Consider the following 13939-nt stretch of genomic DNA (forward strand, 5'->3'; position numbering starts at 1 on the left):
GAAGAGTTCACAGCCTGCGAACAGGCACGAGGCCGTGTCGACATCGGGATGGGTTGAGGAGCAGGAAAGGGGCACTGTCAGGCAGGTCCCGACCTGGAAAGTGGGTGCAGCCCCATCATGAAGGGTTTGCTCCAGAAACCGGGACCAACACAGGCAACCCGTGCAGAGACCTGTTCCAACCTCGGGTTGTTGAAGCTACAACATCTGCTCGATGCCCTTTCTCTGCATAAGAAGATGCGTCTGCAGAAGGTGACGGGTCTGATGCCCACCAGAAGTGCTTTATCCCACCCTTGCCCAGTGAGGGAAGGAGCACTGGAGAGCCTCAGCCCAAAACTACACAGGCTCATCTCCAAAGATAACTCGGCTGCAGTTTTGGGGGGAGGCTCAGCTGGGACAGCCTGGCACCACAGCTGCCTCCCTAACCAGACCCCCTGCACCCTGCAAGAAAAGCATCTCCAGTTTGTTCGCCTGTTATACAAATCTCATCGCCAGCCTCCCTGATATGGGTGTTTGTAGTTCACAAACATTTACTGACACCTATTTGTGCTCCTGTAGCTCAGGGCCAGCGCGGTGTGATAGCATTTCACAGTCTTTTAGCTCCTAGAGTGGGAAAGGCAGTTTGGGTGTTTCTTCTCAAAACAAACACAAACACGCACAGCACATGTATATCGGGTATAGCATTAAGATTGACAAGGCGCTGCCTTCCCGAGGAACAACTTTTTATTAGGATATTCACTGTGCATTTGGTATTACAGGGCAATAAAGCCGTTAATGCCTATTCACGTCTCATCAGCCGTAATGGCTTGGGAGAGGGAGCTGTATCCACAGCCGGAGCTGGGGACCGCTGGAGTCAGCGTTTGCACGGATTTCAGCTGGCCTCCGATCCGCCGAGCCCCCGGGACAGCCTGCAGGGAGGGAAGCCATGGCAGGGCACGGGAGCTTTTTGCGGCCTGGTAGAGAGCAGCAGCACAGCGAGGTTAAGAAATAACATAGAGGGGCGATGCAAATACCAGCCAGATTTAAAAAAAGGCCAGTCCCAGCTCTGAGCCCTCCAAAATACACACAGAAACCCATTTTTTCAAACCTTCAGTGCCACCCACTGCAGTTAAACGTGTCGTTCGGCACGTTGGCAGAGCAGCGGTATCTCCCACTTGAATCTAAGTACGTGAGATTTCAGATCTAACCAGGTTATAAGATGGCACGTACTGTTTTTCAATTGTGCCTACTGTAGAACAAGTCTTACACAGATTTTTCTGGGGGTTTTGTTTAAAAGTGCTGTGGGCAACCAGGTGAAAACCACCGAGCAGCTCTCAAAAAGCCCCAGCTCCATCTGCATGGAGCCATCATTGAGCCTGGAGAGCTGCCAAGCGCAGAATCTATAAATCATGAATCAAGCCCGCCATTCCCATCCCTAAATCACAATTGTTTTTAAAAAGAAATAAAACATATTGGTTCTTTTAATTTGCCTTTTGGAGTCTGTGCCTTTAGGCACATTTTCCAGCTTTTCTAAAACATGAGGACTAGAAACTTCCTCTCATTTCTCAGTGAAAGCTGAGAGTCTCACTTAATTACTTGCATCCAAGAGCCGCAGCTTTATGAAAAATTCCAACTATCAGAAGATTGGTAATAAAATCACAGGGTCTGGCAATGCTGAGACTCCAGCTAGATGCAGGATATTCCTTTTATAACTGTCCAAGAAGAGTATACACTACTGGGATGCTGGTCTGCAGCAAGAGTGACAAATGAGTTTTGGTGAACCGACGCAGAAAAAGATCTAAAGCCTTCGTTCCTTGGCCAGGGTGTTCATGTTGCCGCTCAGCTCCCACTGCCTTTCGGATAGGCAGTCACCACGTCAGCGGTAACGCACGCAGGGATTTAACCGGGAACAGGGCAAAGGTGGCTGGCACCTGCGCAAGGGTTTTGGCAACGGCAGTGCAAAGCACCTGGCAAGGGTGAGCGGGAAGCGAGGAGGTGCCAAGGGGAGTTTGGGGTTTAGTAAAGAAATGCTGAGCCTCAGCCAACCCTTCAGAGAAGCAGCCCGCTGAAATTATGTGATATTTGAGACCTTTTCTTGTTCAGGTTCCAACCTGCACCCCTATCAAAGCAGCTTTGTTGACCTGGGCTGGTCTCCAGGCATTGGGTTTAACGTCGCATCCCTGACCACGTGAAGCATCTCAGGATGCAGCGTCCCGCCATGCCTTGATTTCTTCTTGGGCTATCAGTACACTCTATGGCAGTGCAGTTTCTTCGGGGTTTGCTGTAGCGGACATGTCCTCCCAGCCAGGCTCGGTGTCCCAAGGGCACAAGCACCCCAGGGAGCACCAACCGCCTCGGTGGTCCCAGAAGGGGGACACAGGGAGGACAAGCCACCGTGGGCAGTGCCCTCTTCTACCGCACCTCCCTGGGGAGGCTCTCCACTGCCACTGGAGGGGACAAGGACATCCTCGTAGGGATTGCATGGGTGAAGCGAAGCATCTTCGCAGAGCCCAAACCCAAAGGGACCACAGGAGCTGAATTCTCCTCGCCCCTTCTCCACGTCTGAGCATCCCTGGCCATGGGCCACCTCCTGTGCAGCCACCACGAGGGCTATCTCTGCCTTCGCAGAGAACATCTCTTGTTGCTATTCATGGAAATGATGAGATAATGGCCTGAAATCTTGGTTCCTCTAATATAATTGAAGATGGAGCTGAACTGCAACTCTAAAAAGGAAGTCTAAATTAGGTTGCAGAAGAGAAAAGGATATTTGACAGCAGGAGTAGGCTCTGGAAATGCAGTCATTGTTTCTACTTATGAGTTTTGAAATGTAAATAATTTAACACCCAGCTAAGCAGAGGAAAATCTGCTATTTTTGGTTTATTCTGAACAAAGACAGCTGTGTATTCTAAAACATACAGTTCAGCATTTAAAAAAAAAAAAATACAAAAATAATGCTGGTGAGAATGTCTTTAGATATTTAAGACCCAGCACCGCGGTCTGGGCTGACTGTGCCTTGTATTACACTGGTACATTTGCAGTGACCTCGAGTCTTACCAGGTCATCGCAATAAACCCATAAATAAATTATTTGGATGGGCTAATTCTAGGGAATTGTTAAACGTTTCAGCAGAAGGATCAAAGCACAGGGAGAGGTTGCAAAGGCAACGTTTAGGTCTTGAATAAGACAGCACCAGGGCTCACACGGTCAGGCTGACTCCCAGTTAGGTGTTAGATTCGGAGTCAGAGCGAGACGGATCCTGCTCTCATTAGTGAGATTCCCCTGGCAGCAGCCACCGCCAGGTACCAGCTGTATTCAATCCAAAGCAGCATGGAGAACCGGATTGCAATTCAAATTCGGGTCCCCGTTAAAATAACGAGAGCTACTGCAGAGAGAGCTACACATGGGCATGTCTCTGGGAGCTGAAGATGACGCCTCTTCCTTCAGAGACCTTAACCGTGTTACTATGCTTTTGGTAATTAGCGCAATCAGGCCTGATTTGTTTTTCTGCTCTCTCAAATACACATATTTTTTTTAATAACTTGCTGGGAGAAAGGGTTAAATACCTCCCAGCTGTATAAAACCTCCTGCAAATGTCACTGCCTTTGCAGCCGTGCTCGCTGCCTGCTGATAGACCCGGCAACGGTTTGATGAGATTTTAGTGGGATTCGCTCCTGGTTTTCTGCCGGTTGAAACCAGGCATGACGATGAAACCCCATCCACCGCAATAACAATAGTAACGGCGGTATTAGGAGTAACTGCTGCTCTTTCTTTAGCATTCATGGGGTCTGGCCACGCGAGACCGGGAATATTGTGCCGCGGCTCCTGAGATGGGAAATCATTGCAGCTCAGCGATGTACCCCCGTGCCCCTCCTCCTGGTCCAGACTCTGCAGAGAGGACACAGGGGTCAGGAAGGAATTTTTCCCCAGCACGAGAGCCAAGTTGCCCATGCCGAGGAGGGGCTGAAACTTCGTGGGCTGATGTACATCCATCCACCTGCATCCCTGCAAAGGAAGACAGGTCTCTCCTGGAGCTGCTGCTGGCCCCATCCCCATCCCATCCCCATCCCCAGCTGGTGGTGGTGGTGCAATCTGGGCTCTCCCAGCCATGGCAGGGAGACCGTGACGAGACATCACAAGCCTGGCTGGGGAGGCAAACCCTGCGCCGGCGCCCGCCCTGGCAGCGCGGGTGCGTGTCTCAGCCAGCCGGGCACATCTGGGACGAGTCGTGCGGCATCTCTTCTGCCGTGGATGGAAAGTTAGATAATCTTCTTTGGAACTATATATCTTGGGCAGCCAGGGTTTCCTACGCAGTGCAGAAACTCTTCTTGCCATTGCCAGGCTGCCTGGCTGTAAACACATTACAGAGCTGGAGGGCAAAATACATCGGTGCTGAGTCTTCTTGGAAAACCTGGCCCTGGGTGTGGGGAGCACCTGGAAATCTTCCTCCCAGCTCTTATGCTAATCTGGCCCCACGGGCCTGTCGAAGCTCATTGAAATTCAGGGGGAGTCTTCCCATTGAGTTCAGCCAGCTTTGAATAAGGTCGTTTTTCTCTTCAGTGGTTTTTTTGGTGGTGGTTTTTTTGTTTTTTTTTTTTAAACCTATGCTCACTCGGGGGGAAAATGTATTTAAACACAGAAGTGCTGCATTTGCAGCCATGCTGCTATTGTCTCCCCAGCAGCGATGCGGCTCTGTGAAAGGCTTCGTTTCCACAGAGAGGCAGTTAGAGGCGATGGCCTTCACTGCAAAGTTGTTCGAGCCCATTTGGCCTCGCTCCAAATCCACGCAGATATTGTGGGACCAACTGGGCTGACGCAGAGTCAAATATTGCTTAGGCTGCGCTTGTTCTGCACGTGAGAGCTAGTCAGTGAAAGAGGTAGGCTGGCATGCCTAGGATAAGGTTTTTCTTGGTCTGGGGGTTGATCTGGGCTCCTTTCTATGCGTGCTTTTTATCTGCGTACCAAAATAGTAAGTTAGGTCTTATATAAAATGCCTTATCCAGGGAACTTGAAGCACCTCTTGAAGAAGAACGGTTATTTCCAGTTTACAGATGGAAATGAGACTTATCCAGGGTTGCACCCAGCACTGATCTCTGGGCTGGGAACGCAGCCCATGTCCCTGAACGCTGCTTGGTTCTCCCTCCCCAAGGCACCGTGTCCCCTTGTCACCAGTGCTATTCAGTCAGCAGAAATGCTGCTGAACCTCAGACCTCCTTTTATCCCAGACCACCTCCCCTTCCATGGGACTCCTGTGGTCGTCGCGAAGTCATGTTTGGTTTTGGTGACAGCAGACAAAGATTTGGCTGTTCTTAGCCAAGACAGTAGGCGAGGAAGCCGTTAAAAGCTCCAGAACCCGCCGCCAAACAGCCACGCTCCAAAATGCCTGATTTCTGGGAGAAAAGTCCTGGTTCCCACAACCTTCCCCTGACTTCCCTCCCCCCCAAGGTTTGCGGTGGAAGGTCCATGGAAGACCCACAAAGCAAAAGACCTTCACCGCTTCTCCCCAACCCGTTTTCCCCTCTCGGCAGCTTTATCAACCTCGCCTGCTTTGCCCTGGGAGCTGTTTAGACTAGACAAGCCAGCTTTGAGTGTTCCCTGCTTCTCCCCCCCCCACCCCCCCGCCGCCCCTCCTTTTCTGCTGAGTATCTCTCCATCTCCCATCCCTCCTTGGCGGCGACGCTGCCTCTCCCGCCTGCAAACACAAAGGCGAGTGAGTCAGCGCAGGGAACACCAAGTGCTCCAGATATGAAGCAGATGGGATTGAAGAGTCTGGTACAAAGTGTCTTTTTTTAATTCATTGAAACTCTCTTATCCTCCCCCCCCCCCCCCCCCCCCCCCCCGCCACAAGACTGGTCTCCGCATTCTTCATCAGCAGGGTTGAAAATAAAGCTTCTCCTTTGCAATCCAGGATTTTGTAGTATCGGCCATAGGTGTGACTTTGCCCCATGTTATTAAAAAAGATGGTGAATATTGGAAATGGTTTCCTGTGAATATGTGCTTGGATGCTGGAATTAATTCACCGGGTGAATTTCGCTCCTTTCTTCATGCTCCACCTTTCTTTGAATGTTCATAGAGTGCATCACACCGGAATTAATGTCTGTAGAAATTGACTTTTGTAACAGGAGGAAAATCAATAGAAAATTTCAGTTTCTCTTTTCAAGCTGAATCAGATAACATTTTGAGCCAAAGTAACAGAATGTGTCACGGGTTGAAGAGAAACGGTCAATCAAAACTATCCAAAATCCATGTTTTGACATTTTCCGTCATAGTGAACTGATCAGATTTTGCTAAATCCTGTTTCCTGTGATTATGAATCAAAGCACATAAGTTTTCTTTTTCAGTGACTTCTATATTTAACGGATGCATGTAGGGTCCTACAGGGCCTTTGGGGACGTTAGCAGCCAGATGCTTTTTTTCCCCTTTTCCCTGCAGGATAAGCTCCTTGTTTTTCCTATTTTTGGTGATGCTTATTCACAAGACTTGCATAATACACCACAGACTGGAGGCTCTTTTTGCCTTATGTGAGATTTGCCCAGGGTAAAATTTTAGATTTTGCAGTTACGTTTTTTTCCTAGATAAATGTATTTTAATGGAAAATTCCCGAACTACTATTGTGTTGTGATGTTTGCAGAAACACAAATCAGTGTTCAGGGAATGTACTTTTTAAGCGTACGCTGATGTTTATTCATTTCAGCCATATTTTGACACCTGAGCGAGGAGATAAATCCCATATCCTGTGATCAATTTTGACTAACCATCTAGCTCAGAAAAGTAATGCTGAAAAATCAGAATCAATCGCAACGAGCGTAATGAGTTAAAAACACTTCAAATAATGGCCAACTCTGGTGAAGTAACAACCTGCTCGCAGAGACTCCACAAGGAGAAAAAATCTAAATTCATTGGATAAATTATTTGTTGCAAATTATTTCTTCAGCTCTAATTAGTAATCTTCATTTTACACAGTAGGCCTCTAATGACCTGCTTGACAACTATGATGTCTGATAGACAGTGGGGATTTGCATGAAAATGAGTTTTGTTTTCTCCCATCCCAGCCATAAAACAACAACAGTGAGGATCCTCGGCTTTACCACGCAAAAGTGGAATAACCAAGCACCCAAGCTCTGGCTGAAAGGAGATAATTCAGCTATATTTTAGGAAATAGAAAAAAAACAGGAGGCACTAATTCAAACAAAAAAAATAATACCACCCGGCACACAAACAAGCTTAATCAGATACGGTTGTTAAGTGGAGTCATGTGAATAGCAGATGATGGAGCAAAAGCAGAAGATACAGCTCTCAATGAAAACATGGTCTAATAGGTCTTGCACTGTTGTTTTCTGTGATTGAATAATCTTTTGCCTTTTTATAGCAAGGGGTTTTAAATGTTGGACCTATTTCAAGTGCGTTATCATCTCCTGTCTGCTGATAATTGACAGGCTTTGGATCTCTCTCTAGCTTGTATATCCTGAATCCAGATAGATTCAAGCAGAAGACAATGTTCTTGCCAGTCACGAGCAGCTCAAATAAGGTTAAAAAAGAGCAAGGGAAAATCAGGAAAAGGCAACAAGCCTGATGCCCCTCCTGCAGCTCTAAGGGTTTCTGTCACTGGGATTTGCAGTATTTTTTGGTGATTTCAGCAATGTTATTCCCAGCCCAGTTCAGCACATCTTGTGCTTTGACAGCTCACTGCACCTGGAAATTATTACTTGATAGAAACTGGCAACTTCTCTCATTTTGGAAGGTTTTTTTGGCAACAGGGCTTTATTCTTACTTGCCTTCTGGCCTTCTGCTGGCGTAAAAGGAGGTGAAAGTGGATGTAAATGTAAGGTGCAAGAAGCACTGTAACACCGCCTGCATATTGATGGAAAATATTCTTTAAGAGTCTTGATCTGGTGGTGCAAGCAGAGAAAAGGTTGGAGGTTTGTATTTTGGCGAGCAGGCACTGGGTGCACATATATAGTCTGTCATCAGACGAGCTGCCGTGGGAGCCCTGGCCACTTATTTGGTGGTAAATGTGTATGTGATGGCTTGAATTGCTACAGGAAATTAGTGAGCTATTGGGGTAACAGAAGTCAGAACCTGACCTCAAAAGGAGTCTTGGTTAGTCTATTTTTTTTTATTATGTTATTCAAAATAATATTGTCATCACATAAATTTGTGATGAAAAAGGCAATTTTTAGTTGCTGGCCAACCCGTTGACTTGATTTTTCTTTTAATGATTTGGCAAATGATGTCCCAGCAAAAAAAGATAAAAGATGTAATAAACCACTTTCAGCCACTTCTCTGCGAATTGATCCTATTCCTTCTTCATGTATTGTTGATCTTCTAATTTAATCACTTGTCCAGAGGGCATACACAATTTTGTAGGAAGTAAAAATGTCACACCAGAAAAAAAGGAGGAGGATGAGAGTGGAAACCTCTTCCCTTGCCAGGCTGCGTGTCCTGTATGGGAAGCAAGACCAAGGGCGAGCGCCGCCCTGGGCTGGGAGGCAGAGGGATGAAGAGGAGTCTGCCTTCATCCTGCCAGCATCAGTATCACTGAACTTGACTGGGGGAAGCAAAAAATCATTCAGGGGCAGACAGACAGGCAGCCAGCAATGCGTCCATGCAGCCAGCATGGTCGCAGGAGTTTTATTTTACCAGGAAACCGACCCAAAAACGGGTCGGGGAGGGTACGGAGGGGTGCCGCGCAGCTGGCAGCCCCTGCCCAGGTGAGTTTTCCCATCACGTCTTCGCAGGGGCAGCAGCAAAAAGAATTTTCCGCAGGTGGGAGTCGGGCAGCAAGTCTTTGTAGTGCTGGTTCAAAGGGGCAATGACTGGCCAGAGGCGGCCGTGGTTTGCAGCGTTTAGCTGGTTGGCAATGGCAACCTCTGGCTTTCATGTACCCAAAAAACGCAGAAGCTGAAGGGTTAGGCATGGCTGTGCTTGTGGATGCAGCACTTTAATGATTTATTGAATTCTTTTGTGTGCGCGTCGGGTTTTTTTTTTAGGGTCAGGAGTTGCCATTTTAAAACGCTCTGTAAAAAACAGATGTGTAAATCAATTAGCTTTTAAAGCACATTTTTTATGAGTTGGAGAAAACCTGCTCAGCCTCCACGAGCTCTCCGACGCCAGCCCAAATCCGCAGCCCCGATGCTCGCCCCACGCAGGTGTTCAGCCCTTCAAAGCTTCCCCCCATGAAATTCAGCCACCTCTGTGGGAGCTCTGCACAACATGGGGCCTGTGTGGAGGGGACACATCACGGCTCCCCGCTTTTCAGTCCCCAGGGACCCTCTGCCAAGGGACCAGAGGAGATCTGCATCTCCGGGAGAGGAGGAGAAAAAGCAGCAGGCAGCAATTTCTGCAAGTGCGTGGGGAGGGGAGATGCCGTGAGGTGGCCAAGGAAGGGATGGAGAGCTGCAACACGCAGCAGCTCGGGGCAGACAGTGCAGGAGGAGAAATGGCTGAGAAAGTCCTTTCTCGGGAGCCTCCGCGAACGTCTGCGACGTGCAAAGCCAAGCCGGGACGTACGCCCTCAGCCGTACGTACAGACCCTCTCTAAATCTACTCCTAATCCCCCCCCCCGGGCTTAGCTAGGCTGATCCAGGCTGCAACACCAGGCAGCTCTTCTCCTGAGACCCAACAGAAAACGGGGATGTCCGTGGGCTCTCCAAACCTGGGGCTGCTCCGCGTCCCCTCGTTCCCCACTCCGGTGTCTCCCGGGTGCCGACCAAAGCAGCGCTGACCAAAATAGCTGTGCGTGCCTAGAAAGTGATGGTAGCCGGGGTCTGAACCTGGCTCACGCAGTTAGGGTCATGTCTCTTGCGGTTTAAAAAAAGAAACAGGCTGTGACTGCGGGCCAAGTCCTCTATTGGCATAAATGGCCACAGTCCCACTGAGCAGAGTTCAATCTATTTATACCAGCAAAGAATTTGGCCCATCACATAGAAGAAATCCTGGACTCCTCTTTGACTCTCTAAGTTTCTGCCCCATAGAGCCACAGGACTGTGTGTCCATAGAAAGAAGGACTAAGGGAGCTTTTCCACTAACGCTCTTTTGTAAAAATAGTGGATACAGAGAAAGTCAAACTTTTCATAGGAACACACCCATCCTGATTGAACCTTCTTTGGAAACAGTTTCTCAGCAGGCTCAAACCATAAAATTCTCCCCCAGCAAAATTTGCACCCTGCCGCAGCAAATAGTTGAGTTCAAACCACAATGAGCACCAGGGATGTGAAAAAATGGGGAGGCAAGAAACCCAAATTCCAGTTCTTGCTCTGCCTGTGGGACTTTCACCACCAAGGAAGCATCTTGGTAAAGGGCGATTTGCTTGTCCGGGGTGTTCCTCTCACTGGGAGGTTGGAAAGGGGATTTGGTTTTGCTTGTTTGTTTTATAAAAGCTTTGAAAAGCTTTGGCTTCCTCTCAAATTCAGGGGAAGAGCTGCAAAAATCTCACAAAAAAAACCCAAAACCAACCCTTCATGGGTTTTGAAAGCTCTTTCCTGCCCGGTTCCAGAAGGCGCTGTTAATTGTAGAGCATTTCAATTGCAGAAAGTCTGACTATTGAGTACAAGAGTCTTTCTGAGCCTAACCAGCTGTGCGGGGCTTTTGTAAGTTGCTCTCGACATCACAGAAGCTCAATATAGTGAGTATTGCTCAGAATTTTTATTGCCACTGGTTGTAAATATGTCTATATGCATATTTCATTGTAGAGACCCCTACAAGCATCTAGGAACCAAAACTTCCCTTCCACACCCCAGCCACTGAAATTAGATTATATACTGATTGCATAATTACTGCATAACAAGGTTTGCTCAGCCTCTCAGTGCACAATGCCTGTTTTCATAGCATTTTAATATGAGCGACATAATAGGCACCAGCTTGAATAGCCGCATGCCAACGAGGCGTTGCATTCCCCGAACCAGCTTGAGTTTGTAAAATCTGGTCCAGCTGCTCAACACACATAAGGGTGACGAGCAAACGCCTTCCAGCCCGCGCTGGGCCAGGAATCAGAATACGCATGGGGAAACGCTCCCATTCCCCAGCCTGAGGTGGGCTGGCTGGCACACAGCACTATCTGGGTTATTTCTTCAGGCTGCCACGAGCCAGTTATATTAATGCTATGTCCTTCACACGCGCTTTGCCCGCACCAGCGTTTGCAGATCTGGACCGATAAGGCTCCCACTAATATTGCTCCGGCTGCTGCTGCTGCTCTGGTCTTTCCTCTCTGCTCTGAGTGAATGATTTAAAATGTCTTAAATCCTGCACAAGGCTTGTTTTTCTAATAAGCTAGGCAGCAAATTTGCTTGTGTATTCAGCCCTGGCTTCGTCCTGAGTGGTATGGAACTGGAACAGCCCATAAACAGCAATTTGCTCATCTTTTAAGCTTTATTGTTTAGGCAAGGGGTTTTACTTGGATGGTTGAAGACCAACCCTCTATTCGCAGAAAACGTTTTACCGGCTCCAACAATAACTGCAACCCGTTCTTTCTGCTTTGCATTTATTTGCAATTAAAATAAATGGACCAAATGCTACCAGATGAAATGAGCACGACATTTCTGGTTGATCTACCCACAGCACCAACAGGTCCCGTCACCCGGCGGTTGCCGAGTGTCCTCTCTGCCCGTTGCATACTGCTAACGTTTTGACTCTTCTTTCACAAAACAGAAGTCCTTCATGGACTCACTGAATCTCAGCCTGTCTACAGAAGGAGCATGTTGACAGCGCGTAGTTGTTACAGGAGGGTGGTCCCCAGTTCTGCACACACTGGTTTATTCTGGGGGGCTGGTGAAGAAGCAGAGCTGGGACCCGTCCCCCTGTGATGCTAGGGTTGTCCCTGTGATGCTGGAGTTGTCCGTGTTAGGCTGTTCAAAAAGAATGGCCTGCTCATGGCAAAGCAAAGATTATAGGCCTAGGCTTACTTAAGGTAACTTTTTTAAGTGTTAGTATAGTTGAAACATGCTCTCTGGAAAAAAAAAAAAAAAAAAAAAAAGTGAAGAATTTTTAGAAATTTTCAGGCTCTTTAGCATCAGATGCATGCAATTTGGGGAAAAAAGGTTTTCCTGTTCTCAGCCTTTCATTTTCCGCTACCTCCTCTAACTCGTGGCTCAAAGTCACTCAGCTCATCCTCCTTGTTTTGCCACCCTGAAGCGCTGTGACTCGTCTCTCTGGTTTGGCAAGTGCCTGGGGAAGCGCCCAGGAATAGCTGCTGCTCCGAGCGCCGGCCAGGCTGACAGCTGAGAGAGGGTCAGGGCATGACAAACTCAGGGCGATATGTACACGCATGTGTCTGCATGCAAAAGAAACCCATCTTCCTCCCTCGAAGCTATTTTCTGTTGGTGATTTAACCAGCAGAGAGCTATTTGGAGAAAGGCTTTTTAAGTCTGAAGTGTACTAAGGAAGGCACTCAGGCTATTAGGAAGCCAGTGCCCTTGTTAAAGTTACTACCCTCCTTTCTCTTAATAGGCTAACCTGCTGCCATTAGTACTGCAATAATGGCCAGTACGGACACACTCCAGAGCCATATTTTTTGCCCCTTTGCCATCTCAAATTGCATTTTGCTGCAGAAGTCTCGCTGATGTCAGTGGGACTGTTGGGGGACGTTAGCGATGCAGCGGAGCTGGAAGTCAGCGACTCCTCTGAGAAGAGGGGACGAGAGAGAGACAAGACGAGCAGGTATCTCCTCATACTTTCCGAGGCGTTGAGGTGCAGCAGCCCATCAGCACGCTGACAGCAGCGCTTGCCTTCCCCGTGGCTTTGGGGCACTTGGGGAAGAGGGAGGGCGCGGGTCAGCCTTCACGAGCTTACCGGTGTGTTTTCCAGGCAGTGACTGGGGATGGCCAGTCTTGTCGGCTCTGAAGGTGAGCGGCGTGGCCAGAGAGCATCGTGTCCTCAGCCATCCCATGCATCTGCACCCTTGCAGGGAGCAGCTTCAGCACCCCATCCTGCCCAAGCACCTCTGTCCTTTGTTGGGTCAACACGTTTTTACATCCGTCTTCCTCACTTTGCTCCTTTGCTTTGGGGTCAGACTCGCCACTCTGTGAAAATTAATTAAACAGACTTTTCAGGTGCAAAATGTTCTGGAAAGGAAAAGAACCTTAGTCATAAAAATTGCTAATTGTGGGTAAAGGGAATTAATTCTTGTACATCCCTGGGGAAAGCAATGACTGGCGTGATAAGAAGACAGATGACTTTTTGGAAAATTTGCCGACTTTCCTTATCTAGATTGTGCTATTTTAAGTGTGGGAGGAATGATTTTATTTTATGGGAGCACCCCAGCAGCCAGCAATGGGTTTAGCTGTCTCTCTGAGGCCACACCAGTTTGCATGCTGTAATGGCATGCGGTTCATAGCAGCACTCATACTATCACTGAACTCCGCACATCGGTCTTGCGGTGTGTTTCCTATTTTCTGGGGAGTCAGAGGATACATTTTGCTCAGAAACTCAAGGTTTCCTATTTAAAAGGCCTTCAGACCCCACTTGTAGGGTTGGTCCTTTATCATTGATGGAGGGAAAACCTGAACAACTGTGAAGCACAGAGGTTTCTCTCGCAAAAATGCTAGTTTATGGGACATGAGCCAGGGCTATTCCTTGACTCAGTGAGGTTGGGCTGGGAAAATCAGGAGACAGCATTTTCAACACCACCTTTGAACGTTTCCCCTTGAAAATACTGCCTGGAGAAAGGCCTTTGCAGGGGACATGCCGTTTTTGCAAGGGCCCCAAAAACCTGTCCCAAACGGCTGCACCACTCAGCCTGCTCCTGGGGCCACCGAGCCACCCACAGCCCCGTGTCACCTCCCGCAGCGGCCGGGCACCGTCTGCACGCAGGTCTGGAGACGAGGGCCAGGGAGGGATAAGCGGTTATCTAACCCGCGGGGTATTTTTATCTTTTCCTCAAATGAAATCAGCCCCAGCTCAGAAGGAAACTGTGGTTCAGACTCTGAAACAGGCTGTAGCCCTCGCTCCGCAGCCATCGCCATCCACAGAG

This window comes from Accipiter gentilis, chromosome 6 (assembly GCF_929443795.1).
Source record: "Accipiter gentilis chromosome 6, bAccGen1.1, whole genome shotgun sequence".
NCBI lineage: Eukaryota > Metazoa > Chordata > Aves > Accipitriformes > Accipitridae > Astur > Astur gentilis.